The following is a 14,643-nucleotide window of genomic DNA, read 5'->3' on the forward strand; positions in this document are numbered from 1 at the left end:
TAAAGGCAGAATAATCCCTATCCAATACTGTATGTTTGAAACTGTAATCAGATCATCTCCTTGGAGACCTGATTTAATCAAGAGTGGTTGTTAAACTGGATAGTGTGACGACATATCTCCATCCATTTGGGTGGGTCTTGATTGATTTCCTCGAGTCCTATAAAATAGGAAACATTTTGGAGAAAGAAGGAGATTCAGAGAAAGCAGAGAAGAACGACATAGCCATGAGAAGCAGAGAGCCCACAAGCCAGAGACCTTTGGAGATGAAGAAGGAAAATGCCTCCCGGGGAGCTTCATGAAAGAGGAAGCCAGGAGAAGTCACAATTTATTTCGTTTTTGTTGACATGTTAGCATTTTTTAAATTTGTTAACATTCAGATTAAAATGTTGTAAAGAATGAAACAAGCAAACAAACAAACAAAAAAACGTGTGCTGGTTTGAAAGGATGTATGTCCCCTACAAAAGCCATGTTCTAATCTAAATTCCATTTCATAAAGGCAGAATAATCCCTATCCAATACTGTATGTTTGAAACTGTAATCAGATCATCTCCTTGGAGACCTGATTTAATCAAGAGTGGTTGTTAAACTGGATTGTGTGACGACATGTCTCCATCCATTTGGGTGGGTCTTGATTGGTTTACTCGAGTCCTATAAAAGAGGAAACATTTTGGAGAAAGAAGGAGATTCAGAGAAAGCAGAGAAGAACGACATAGCCACGAGAAGCAGAGCCCACAAGCCAGAGACTTTTGGAGATGAAGAAGGAAAGTGCCTCCCGGGGAGCTTCATGAAACAGGAAGCCAGGAGAAGAAGCTAGCAGATGACGCCGTGGTCGCCATCTGCCTTCCAGATGAGAGAGGAACCCTGATCGTGTTCACCATGTGCCCTTCCAGATGAGAGAGAAACCCTGACTGTGTTCACCACGTGCCCTTCCACTTGAGAGAGAAACCCTGAACTTCATCGGCCTCCTTGAACCAAGGTTTCTATTCCTGGATGCCTTAGATGGGACATTTCTATAGACGTGTTTTACTTGGGACATTTTCTTGGCCTTAAAACTGTAAACTAGCAACTTATTAAATTCCCCTTTTTAAAAGCCATTCCGTTTCTGGTATATTGCATTCTGGCAGCCAGCAAACTGGAACACCACGGCTTTTCAACCCAGCATAAAACCCTTGAGCAAGGATGTGAATCAAGGTTTGGAGGGCCCACCCTGCACAAACAACATTCATGGGACTACCCAATTATGTAAACCACCTGGCAGTAGCCAACCCACCCAAATGCGCTTTTACCAAGCACTGCCCCTCATCTCTTTGTTTGCAACAGGGCGCACATGTTCCTTCTCTGCGTACATATTTAATAAATTTTCTACCTGCTTACTTTGTGTATGCCCTTGAATTCTTTCTCATGGCATGGCCAAGAGCCTAGACTCAAATCCAGAAACATATTTTGGCAAGCCAGCCAGAAGACATTTCTCCTCTCTGACCAACTGGATTGGTAAGTCATGGCTACTGACTGGGAGCCTTGGCCACGTGCTTTTGCTTTTGCTTCTCATTTGGCTCAGTTCTGTGTCTCTAGGAATCTGGGGACTCTGATCCGGCTCCTCCAGGATATAAACTCAGTTTCCTTTGAATTCTCTGGCTCCCTCCTTGGAGGTGGCAGGAGCCATTCTTCACGCCATGAAGATTCAAGGAGACGCATTGTGGTGGGTGATGCTGCCCTTGAGACCTGACTGGAGCATTTTCCCGGTGTCATGCAAGAGTCAAACGGATGGATTAAAAATAAGTAAATAATAGTGGGAACAAATGTTAAAATAAATTTAGTAGATTGAAATGCTAGTGATCAATGAAAGGGAGGGGTATGTATGAATATTTTTTCTTGTTTTCTTTTTATTTCTTTTTCTGAATTGATGCAAATGTCTAAGAAATGACCATGATGATGAATATACAACCATGTGACAAGAAAGGATGTTCATATTTTATGTTGATTGGTTTTATTAATAAAATTTTTTTTAAAGTCACATTGATGCCAAGTCAAGTCTCACTCTCACTGTCTCACTCTCTCTCTCTCTCTTTCTCTTTCTCTCTCTCTCTTCAGCTCCCTGAAACTTCCCCACACTCCCCCTCTCCTTTCCTCTGGGGATGTAGACCCTTCCTCCTGCTAAATCTGTTCCTCTTTTCCGAGGTCTTCTTTCCTGCTTCATGAAAGTTTCCTTCTTTTTCCTCTGTCTGACTTTCAATGTTTTTTGAGACATCCCATGTTTTGTAACACAAGCTTATGGGCTAAGGATTCTTGTACCAAACAAGGTGTTCTCTTTGACATTCTAGGGTGTCACCTCTGATCTGTGCTTATGATAACTGAATATTTTCCAGTGGAAGTGTCTCCCCTCGATGTCTTCATAGTTTATTGAGATCCACTGGGGCTGAATATAAAGCTTTTCTAGTACATGCTCACTTTTTAACTCTCAGAAATCAGGAAATTATAGTACAAAGTTATTCTTGAGAGCATTGCTCTAGGCTTCTCTTGCATGGGGTGCACTCCTTCAGGAGCATAGATCTAGACATCTCATGGTGAAGAACATCCCAGAGATGACCAGTGACTTCACTGCCTGTGTCTCCAAGGCATTGGACTGGTGGAGGTCATTTGAATCTACAACTCCTCGAGAGCATTTATCTGGAATCCTTCTGAGCAAAGGTCTTGCTAAAGTTCCTTACCCATGCTTGGAAGTTCCCTGGAAGTATAGGTCCAGACATCTCTCAGCTAAGAGGCTGTCCAGGCTTGAGTCTCTGACTCCTCAAGAGCATAGTCCTGGAATTCTTTCAGGCTAGGATGGGGTTAAAATCCCTGACCCGTTTTCTGGAACCACCAGGAAGCAGAAATCCAGGTATCTCTCAGGAAAGAGCGGAGTTTGAGCCCCCAACTCCTCAAGAGCATTGTCCTGGAACTCTTCCAGAGAGGGGTTTAAGTACCTGACCTGTGTTTGGGATCTCCCTCAGAAGCATAGGTCCAGAATCTCACGAAGGAGGCTTTCCAAGAGCATTTCTTGCAATCTTTCCAGGCAAGGGCAGGGTTCAAGTTGCTGTACCTGTAAACTCCTCTACTTCCTTTTCCAGAGAAAATGGGAAATGACAAAATCAAAATAAGCTAAACGGTATGGAAACATAGCCCTCCAATGAAACTCTCAATGACACACCATCCTCCAGTCTGTAAAAGACAGGAAAAGTAGTCAGAAATTCCCTATGCCCAGATATTTATAGCTTTCTATCTAGACAAGGACCTGAGAGGGACTGGTAGCTTGTGCTATGCCCATATCTCAATTTCAATTAGAAGAGCTCATCTTAATGATCACCTTTTAAAACTTGTTTGCTCAAAGGCATGAGAAAATATACACTGAGCTGGTTAATTGTAAAAAGCCAAAGAAGATCACTCAGGACGAAGAGGAAAACCTGGCTCTGTTTGAGGGGAAATTAGTAGAAGCCCTAAAAAAGTTTACTGATGTGAGTCTGGATTCCCAGGAAAGTCCAATTTTGCCAGGCACCATTATATCCCCCAGTCTGCCCTTGACATTTGGAAAAAGCTGAAAAAGCTCTCCATGGGCCTGAAAATTCCCACTAATAAGCTGTTAGAAACTGTCTTTTCTGTCTTTAACAATTGGGGAAAGGCCAAGGAGAAGAAGGCAATGAGAGGGAAGCAGAAAACCAAAGAACAGGTTCAGCTTGTGGCAGTCATTGTTAAAAGCACCCTGTCTCCTTGAGTCATTGTTAAAAGCACGCTGTCACCCGAATCATGGTTCCAAGCCTCAAGGGCCTTGCTTCAACTTTGGGTCAGGGGACCTTGAGACAACCCTTGACCTCATGACCCACTGGGGCCTTGTCCCAAGTGCCACCAACATGGGCATTGCGACCAGGGACTGCACTGTCTCCTGAAGTGGGGTGGGGGGGGGGGGCAGGACAGCCTCTCAAGCCCTGCTCATGGCAGGTGAAGAAAACTGAAAGTACCTGAAATCACATATGGCTCCGCTGACTTCACACCTGATCAACGACTTAAAGGAGCCTCGGATACCACTCAACATGGCAGGTAAGATTATTAATTTTAAAATTAAATACTAGATCCATGGACTCTGTTCTGAACTGCCATTCTGGAGCTACCTCCACTCCAAACTTGCTTGGTTATGGGGGTTGACGGTAAAGCCAACACTCAAATCTTCACGACCTCTCTCCTTTGTAGGCTTGGGGATACTCTAGTGTTCCATCAATTTCCTGCTGTCCCTGAATGACCCGCCCCCGTTCAAGGGAGAGAACTTTTTCACTCCACAGGAGCCACCATAAGGCCAGAACTGACTGGCGTTTACCCCATTGTTTGCCCTGAGGCCCCTACAAAATCAAGGATTCTTAGAATCCCCAAAGCCTCGGTTTGCATTCAGGTTTTCAAGCCAAAATCTCAAAGACACATTTTTCGTATCCTTTTTCACCCTGACTCTTAATATCTATTTGTTTTTGAGTGACAAAGACGAATGAGAAGATTCCCAACCTGCTCACGTAGTGCTGCTTCAAGAGTTTCAAAATAGTCCCCATATCTTTAAAAATGCCTTCCCAGCAGACCTTACTCACCTTCAACTCCTAAAAGCACAGTCTTGCAATATGTTAATTTTTTGAACTAACATATTCCTAGTACGAAAGTAAATTTTGTTTATTGTAGTCCTTGCTGACTATGAGACCCCAATGGATATGCAAAGTTGCAGAAGGTTTAAGAAAGTGAATTTAGTATTCAGAAAGGGAATTTTGTTTGTAGTCTTTGCTGACTACAATCACTAGATGGATACAGAATGTTGTGGAGAGTTTAAGAAAGTGAGTTTTGCTTGTAGTCAATGCTAACTACAAGCCCTGGATAGATATATAAAATTATAGAGTTTATGAAAATAAATTCCGTCTGCCATAGTCAACGCATCTCTCTCTTTTTTTTTTTTTTACTTTTTTATTGTGTAATATAACATAAATACAACGCAAAGAAAGAAAATGCAATAGTTTTCAAAGCACTCTTCAACAAATACTTACAGGACAGATCCCAGAATTTGTCAATATGAACCTTGCAGATTTTTCCTTCTAGCTGCTCCAGAATATAGGAGGCTAGAAAGAATAAAATTTTTTTTAACATCACAATGGACTTTTTTCTCTTTTTTTGTGAAAACTGACATATATATATAAAAGCAATAAATTTCAAAGCACAGCACCACAATTAGTTGTAGAATAGATTTCAGAGTTTGGCATGGGTTACAATTCCACAATTTTAGGTTTTTATTCTAGCTGCTCTAAGATACTGGAGACTAAAAGAGATATCAATTTAATGATTCAGTAATAATATTTCTTTGTTAAATCCTATCTTCTCACCATAACTCCACCATCACTTTTGATCTTTCTCACCCCTCTCTTTAGGGGTGTTTGGGCTATGGCCATTCTAAATTTTTCATGTTGGAAGGGTTTGTCAGTAATATGGAGTAGGGAGATGGAACCCTCTGATGTCATGGAGAGACTGGGCCTTCTAGGTTTCAGGACTTATCTGGTCCAGTGACCCATCTAGAGGTTTTAGGTTTCTGGAAAGTTACTCTAGTGGCAGTGCTTCTCTCTTAACCTTCTGAGTACTCTAAATGTTTATGCTGGCCTTACAATCCTTTATTTCAAAACACAACTCTCCTCACTCTTAAAGGAGACTGTTACAAAGAATTTGTTCTTTCACCTTGTAAAGGTGAAGTGTAAAAGTAATTTAACATATTACATAGAAAGTGTTTAGGAAGTATTCTAATAATTAGAAGGTAATTTCTATCCTTCTGTTAGACAAATCTGCGTGATATTTTAGTCATATATTGAGAGATTAGATTCCTAAAGACTTAACAATATTCTCATTGTCCAGGTTATGTCCTAATACAGAATCATTGCCTTAATTATTCTTAGAAAAAAGATACATATCATAAAAATAACCAAATTTACTTGTGAGTTACACTACTTTGCTCTTAGGCTTCTTTAAAAGTACATGTGGCCAGCTATAAGTGAGAACTTCATCTTAAAGTCACATCCCAATCAACCGCCTCATTCCTGCACCCCTTAACTTGCTACATGCACCCTCTCATTCACCAGTTGATCAGGAATGAGCTACCCAGCTAGAATTCACTCTTGGACCTAAAGGACTGTCACTCCCTTCCCTTTTCTCCAGTCTCTCTTGGCTAATGCATCTCCAAAGCCCACTCACTTCTATCCTCCTTTTGCTATTGATTGGTCCCTGCATTTTTTAAAAAACGTTTACTCCTTCCAGACTAGGAGCCTTTCACACCAAACTAATGCTGATGTGTGGACACACAGCCATTACAATTGCCCCTCCAGATTCCTCCCCTCTCAACCTAAATGAGGTAGCCAAAAGTTCTATACTCCACCAGGTAGGTCTTATACCCTCTGACAAGCAGCAAGCAGCTACAGAAGACAGACCCTCATCCTCAGTAACCGTTAAGATTAAGGGGCTAGCTCTCCCTCTAAGCCAACTCGGCAGGTAAACTCACTGCCCTCCTCCCTAGATGGGACGTGACTCTCAGGGGTGTAAATCTCCCTATCAATGTGGGACAGGGCTCCAGGGACAAGTTGGGACTTGGCATCGTGGGATTGACCAAAACGGGGAAGAGAGAAATGAGAAAATAAAGTTTTAGTGGCTGAAAGATTTCAGAGTCAAGAGGTTATCGTGCAGGTTATTCTTATGCATTATATAGCTAACCCTTTTCAGTTCATGGTGTATTGGAGTGACTGGAGGGAAATACCTGAAGCTGTTGACTTGTATTTCAGTAGCCTTCATTCTTGAAGATAATTGTATAAATATATAGCTTTTACAAGGTGACCATGTGATTGTGAAAACCTTGTGTGTGATGCCCCTTTTATCTAGGATATGGAAAGATGAATAGAGAGTAAGGATAAAAATAACTATTAGGATGATAAGGGGTAAAAAAATGGGTAGTTTTGGAAACTGGTGGTCAATGTGAGGGAGTGGTAAGGGATATGGAATATATGAGTTTTTTTAAATTTCTTTTTCTGGAGTGATGCAAATGTTCTAAAAATTATCATGGTGATGAAAACACAAGTATGTGAAGATATTGTGAATCGCTGATTGTATACTATGGATGGACTATATGTGTGTAAAGATTTCTCAATAAAACTATTTAAAGAAAAAAAATTAAGGGGCTAGAATTCACTGAGAGGGAAGCTGAGGCAGGCCAGAACAGGGACCCAAGAGGTGTAAGAAGCTACTGTGAGTGATCCCTTGTACAGACAAAATGCCAGGGCTACCCACTTACATAAAACACTGAGTGCCAGCTGACATGCCCAAACACACTATCTACCACCAGGCACTGCCCTGGAGAGAAGGGAGGGTCGGAGAAAGAGCACTACAAGGAAGGAGAGAGGGAGTGTGTCAGTTTGAAAGTATTGTGTACGCCAGGAAAGCCACGTTTTAATCCTGATCCAATCTTGTGGGTTTGCAAATACCAAACACATTAGCACGGCTTTTTAAATGGATAAGGGGAAGATTTTGGATGAGTTGTGAGGCGCTTGATAGAGAAGGCCTAGAATGCTTTGAGAGGTTGGTAGAACTGTGGACTCTAGGAATACCTCTGACAATGCTCTAGACAGAAATGAGGCATGTGTTACTGCAAACTGGAAGGAAGGTGATCCTTATTTTAAAATGGCAGATAACCTGGCAAAATTGACTGGTGGCTTTGGCTGGAAGGCAGATTTTAAAAGCCATGAACTTGGATATTTGGCAGAAGAGATTTACAAATGAAATGTGGAAAGTGCAGCCTGGTTTCTCCTCACAGCTTATAATGAAATGCAACAGGAGAGAAATAGGCTGAAAATGGAACTCTTGGGTACAAAGACACTAGAAATTGATTTCTGGAAAAATTGGGGCTTCCAGGATGGGAGATCATAGAGAATAGTGCCTCATGTGATCATATGACCAAATGTGGAATCAGTCAGCCAAAATTTCAGAGAAAACCAGGATTGGAGATAGAATTATCCACGAAGGATTTGTGGAAACTCCTTATGTCTGATGGGCACAATCTGACCTTACTACATAGAAAGTCAACAAGAGTGTTGTGGGATTTGTATAAACAGAACCACTGCCAGTCTGGACTGAGAAGGACAGAAAAGGTACCGATTGGAGGAAAAATAACTTCCGAGGTGGAGCTATGGAAGCTAAAGTCTAAAGTTAAGAAACCTCGAGCCAGGAGAGCAGACCCACCCAAGCATATGGAGAGGGTGAGTTTGCTCCAAAGGCAGAGGATGGGCCTTCCACTTTGTTGCAATGGAAGAGTGATGCTGCCTCAGGCCTTGGAGACGGTGGCGCACATTCCTCGGGGATTGGGGAGAGACTAGCTGCCACCATATGGAGGGGTTGAGTGTATGTCCCAGAGATGGCAGAGAGACAAGGTACAACCCTGATACTTGGAGAGAGCAGAGCGGTAAAAGAGGCGGTCTCCCCAGTGTCCACGAAGGTTGCATTTGGAGAGAGATGGACAACTGCATAGGCCCTTAGAAAGGGTGGGACTTTTGCCTTCTAAAGCCCCAAAGATAAATGACTCTCAGACTTTGAAATCTAGTGGAGTTTGCCCTGCAGGTTTTTGAAACTGCTTGGGTCTGGAGACCCCTGCGTTCCTTCCCATTTCTACCTATGGAAACAGATATATGTATCCTATGACTGTTCCTCCTTTGTATGGTGGCAGCAAATAATTTTCCTGTGTTTTACAGATCCAGAGCCAGAGGAGAATTTTTCCTTGTAACAGACCATGCCTGTAACAGACTTTGATGAGATTTTGTACTGTTCTTGACTTTGTAGTGCATTTGTATTGTTACTAAAGTGTTTTAAGGATTTCTGATAATGTTATGGAATGAATGTATTTTGCACTTGGAAAGAGCGTGTCTTTTGGGGGACCAAAGGGTGGAATGTATTGGTCTGAATCTGTAATGGACCCCAGAAAAGCCATGTCCTTTAATCCTCATTCCTTATTGCTGGGTGGAAACTTCATTAGAATGTGACTCCACCCATTCCAGGTGGGCCTTGATTAGTTTACTGGAATCCTTTAAAGAGGAAACATTTGGAAAGAGAGACCCTTTTCAGAATGATGAGATATGAGAACTACCAAAGCCTACGTAGCTAGAGACCGTTGGAGTTTAAGAAGGAAAACATCCTTGGGGAGTTTCATGAAACAAGAAGCCTGGAGAGAAAGCCAGCAGATGTCACTAGATTCACCATGTGCCTTTTCATTGAGAGAGAAACCCTAAATTAATGGCCTTTCTTGAGTGAAGGTAACCTCTTGTTGGTGCCGTAATTTGGACATTTTTATAGACTTGCTTCGGGACATTTTCTTGACCTTAGAACTGTAAACTAGTATAACGTATTAAATTCCCAGTTTGAAAAGCCATTCCATTTCTAAAATATTGCACTCTGGTAGCTCGCAAACTAGAGCAATTTCTATAAAAGAATATTAAACATTTCTCTATAAAATATGTCCCACATTTAAAAAATAACATTTCATATTTCTTTTGTGTGGCACTTGTTTGAGACAGACAAAGTATTTTTTAACCTTCTCTTAATTTTTCTAGTAAATCTGTGCTACAGTGTGTGGTTTGCTAAAGCTGCCAGAATTCAATATACAAGAAATGGGTTGGCTTTTACAATGGGGATTTATTTATTTACAATTTACAGTTCTTAGGCTGTGAAAATGTTCAACTCAAGGCATCAACAGAAGATACCTGGACTCTGAAGACAGGCTGTCATCATCTGTGACACCTCTGTCACATGGGCAGGTACATGGCCAGCATCTGCTGGTCCTTCTCATCCATATTTCATCGATTTCAGCTTCTGACTTCAGTGGTTTCCTCTCTGCTTTCTGTGGATTGTATCTTAGCTTCTCCAGGGGGCTTTTTCCTAATCCCCATCTCCCTGTCCATGCACTCCTGAAGCCTCCAGGCCTCCATTTGGAAAGGAGCGCATAGACTATTTCCACTAGCTGAACAGTCTCTGGTTCTCTGTGTCTCAATTCTTCTGCTTTTTCAACCAGGGCCTCCCTCCCTGGTGTAGAACACCCTCCTTGGTCACTTACACCCTGAAATCACTGTCCCAGTAATTTTTCTGTCACTTCTCTGTTCCTTGGAGCATGGGTGAACTCAACTTATCCTATTCTGCCATCTTCCCGGAACCCCTTTAGTATTGAAGGGCAAATCTCTGGTTGACAAACTCTCTCAATTTTTGTTTGTCTGTGAAAATTTTAATCTCTCCCTCACTTTTGAAAATGTTTTTTTCTTGTGAAATGTAACATCCACACCAAAAAAAAAGGTGCAATAATTTTCAAAGTACACTCAACAAGTAATTATATTATGGATTTCAAAGTTTTGTGTGTGTTACCATTCCACACTCTCAGGTTTTTTTTCTAACTGCTCCAAATCACTGGAAGCTAAAGGAAATATCACTATAGTGATTCAGCAGTCATACTTGTTTGTTAAATCCTATCCTCTCTGGTATAACTCCTCCTCCTCCTTTGATCCTACTTCCAATCCATAAGGGTCTTTGTGCTATGCTCATTCTAACTTATTCATATTGAAAAGGGGTGTCAACAACATAGGATAAGGGAATGGAATCAGTTGACTTTCTTGGAGAGTCTGGCCCCTCTGTGTTTCAGGATTTATCTGGCCTAGGAATCTTCTGGAAGTTAGAGGTTTCCAGAAAGTAAACTTAGTAAATAAAACTTTTGTAGCCTCAGTTAGAGCCCTGGGTGTTCTTAGGTTTAACAGGAATGATGTTAGTTGAGGTATGGCAGAACCATGGCAATTAGCGATATCTAGCTGAAGCCTGCCTAAGAGTAGCCTCCAGAATAGCCTCTTGACTCCACTTGAACTGTATCAGCCAGTGATAATTTTGTTACATTTATTTCCCCCCTTTTAGTCAGGAAGGCACTGTTAATCCCTCAGTGCCAGAGCCAGGCTCAACCCTGAGGTTCATGTCCTGCATTGTCAGGGGAACTTTTCACCTCTTAATGTCATGTCCCATAGAGGGGGAAGGGTAATAACTTTACTTGCAGAGTTGGGCTTAGAGAGAGAGAGAGGCCATGTCTGAAAAACCAGAGGTTTCCTGGAAGCAACTCTTAGGTGCAATTATAGGTTTTCTTAGCCCCTCTGCTACAGAAATAAGTTTCGTAAGGGCAAACCACAAAATCAAGGGCTTGGCCTATTTCCTTGGGAGTCCCTACTATTTGAGAGAATACCAGTGGTTTCCCAGATGGGAAAATGTTATATTTCTGTGTTTTGTCTCCAATTCCTGGGACTCTACCAATACTTTTTAATTACCAACCCACCATGCTCTGGGATATCTCCAGGTATTGCATTAAGCTATATAGAATTACAAGACCTTATTCCCTTCAGGGCTTCATATGGTTTGGGTTGTTTAAATGAGCTATCCAAACAGCTTTATTAGATTGTGTGTTATAGAAAATTTATGTTCCATTCACAATTAACCTCTCTGCCTTTGGTCTCATAAAGTAGGTGAAGCTGTAGAGTATATACACTATCATCTTTTGCCCTGTATTCTGATTTACCTTTGTTCCAACCAGATTGACTTCATTTGTTTGTTTGTTTTTTGCTTTCTTCAAGTACTTTAATGCTTTTTTCAATTGACAAAACAAAACAAGATACAAACACCAACATTCTTAACATATGAACTGACTTTGTTTTTATGTCTAATTGATGCTTGATCTCTTTTTTGGTTATGTTAACTGTTATTGTATGTAGCAATGCTGGGTATTAGCTGCAGAACTCCAATTCTGAATCTCAGGTGTCACAGGTCACAGAAGTACTCAAAGTTCCAGTCTCCATCACTTTTGAAGGACATTTCAGCTGGATAAAGAATGCTTGGCTGGGAGTCTTTCTCTTTCAGGATCTTAAATATATCATACTGCTGCCTTCTCACCTTCATGGTGCCTGTTGAGTAGTCCAAACTCAGACATGTGGTTTCCCTTGCATGTGGTGAGTCGCTTTTCTCCTGCCTCTTTTAGGACTTTCTGCTTCTCTTCAACATTTGACAGACTCATTATTATGTGTCTTGGAGTAGGTGTATTTGGGTTTATTCTTTTTGGGGTTCATTGGGCTTCTTTGGCTTGCATATTTATGTCTTTTATAAGGGTTGGAAAGTTTACCACCATTATCTCCTCAACTAATCTTCCTAGCCTTTTACTCTTCTCTTCTGGAACACCGATGATTCTTACATTTGCATGCTTCATGTTGTCCATCATTTCCCTGAAATCCAATTCCAATTTTTCCATCATTTTTCCCATTTGTTCTTTTGTGTGTTTGAATTCAATTGTCCTGTCCTCTAGTTCATTTATTGTTTCTTCTGCTTCTTCAAATCTACTATTGTGTGTCTCTGTTGGTCTACAATATCTTTCATCTCTGTGAGATCTGCTATTTTTCTATTTATTCTTCAAATTATTCTTTATGCTCTTCTATTGTGTTCTTGATATCCTTTATGTCATTAGCCAACCCATTTAATTTATCTAGGAGTTCTGCAAGAACATCTTTGATTAATTGTTCCAAGTTCTGTATCTCCTCTGGTGTTTCTCCTCATTTGGCTGGGCCATATTTGCCTTCATCTTCATATGTTTTGTGATTTTCTGTTGGCTTCAAGGCATTTGATTATCTTGATAAGGTTATTTTGAAAGTTGATTTCCCTCACTTGTCTAAGGTTTTGTATTTGCTTGAGTTTGCATTTAAATTCTCCTTTTGCACTTGGTTTATCAGTAATTCCCCACCAAGCCAAGGCTTGGACCTTATGCAGGGGATGCAACTCTACTTGAGGATCTGTTTAAAGCTGAACAGATAGGGAGTTTGCCCAATTGCATGTTCTGTTTCTTCCCAGAAGATGGCACTCTTGGGACTCCTCTCCTCCTCAGGCCCGCCTATCCCCCTGACTACAGCAGCCTGCTGAGCTGGATGGAGACCTGGTGCAATTTCAGCCAGGTCCACTTGTCTTGGTGCACAATGAAAGCAGCTAGCCCCAGTGCTGGGGGTTGGCAGTGTGCACCTCAGTGGAGATTCTGCTTGTGGGCTTAATAGGTCTGATGGCCCCTAAGCTTCCACTTGGAATGACCTCGGGCTTTGGGACTGGTATTTCAACTGCCCTTGCCCAAAGCCAACCCAGAAATGCCCGCTTGCTCAGCAGGTGTGTGGCATGGTTCAGGGCATGAGGCAGGGCACAGGGCATGACATGCCTTGCTTCCTCATTCCTGCCTCTCCTTCCATGCACTCCTGAGAGCTCTGGGCCTCCATATGGAAAATGGAATGGTAGGCATTGTGCACTAGCTGGATGGTCTCTGTGCTCAGAAAGAGTAAGTCTGCTGGTTTCTGGGTTCCCCACAGGAACTCCCATCAGTGGAGCTGAGTGGGCTAATCTCCCAAGCTAGCTGTGGGGGCTGGCACTTTCCTGAACACCCTCTTGTCCCCAGTGGTGTTATGACTGAGCCCATTCAACCTGTTCTCTCTGTGCCAATTCCTCTGCTTCTTCATCCAGGATCTCCCTATATAGTGCTGAAGACCCTCTCAGGTCACTTACACCATAGAACTCCTGCTTTGGTTGTTTTCTGTCACTTGTCCAGTTGTTCCATGGAGCAGGAGTGAACTTATACTATACTGCCATCTTCCCAGAAGTACTACCATTGCTTTTAAAATGTATGCAATTGTCTTAATAAAAAAAGATTTAATAACAATGAGTTATCCTATATGTACAAAAGTAGAAATAATTGTGTATTTACAAATCAGGAATTTCATAGTTAAAAATTGTTTTTCTTAACACTTAACATGTGAAGTGATGATGCAAAGTGTGGCACTCCTTGGATCCACATCTTGCTTCATGCTTTTTTTGTTTGTTTATGTCCATACATCAGTTAAAATTATAAGACCTAAATGTAAAGGTACAAAAGAGGCACATTCCTCTACCTACAAACTGGTCCAGCAAAAATAAAGAGCACAGGAATGTGATGCTGAGACAAATTGGAGCTACTGGTTACTGGCTTTTTGGTCTTTGGTTAAGTTACCTTTAAAAGTGCCAAGTCTTTTTTATTTTTAAAATTTACCTGAGAGAGAAAGAAAGAGAGAGACAGAAAGAGAACTAGTAGCCAATCATTTTGCTTATATTCACATCTCAGCTTATGTTTAAGGATATCTTTACTTTTAGCTTTTGCCATTTAGTTGCAATAACAACTTTTTGTTTGTTTGTTTTGCTTTTTCCATTTTGCCAGTTCTGTCATAATTCCTACTCTTAAGAACTATCATTAGTATAAAGGAAGGACAAAACATTCAGTGACTCTCTTCCCCCACCCGTCATCTCCATTCCCAACGCTACCTACACTAAATCTAGAACAAGCTATTTTTTCCCTGAAAATAAAGCAAAAAAGACTTTACATTGCATCATACATCAGATAGCCTAAATAAGTCAAACTATCAGAGGAAACTGTTGGTGTGCAACCTTACAATTTACCCTCTTAAAAGTTCCCCAGTCTGAAAATGTTTCACACAAAACATTTTTCCCATCTTGCATTTTACTACCTTACACATTACATGAAAAATCATT

Source organism: Tamandua tetradactyla, chromosome X (assembly GCF_023851605.1).
Source record: "Tamandua tetradactyla isolate mTamTet1 chromosome X, mTamTet1.pri, whole genome shotgun sequence".
In the NCBI taxonomy this organism is placed as follows: Eukaryota; Metazoa; Chordata; class Mammalia; order Pilosa; family Myrmecophagidae; genus Tamandua; species Tamandua tetradactyla.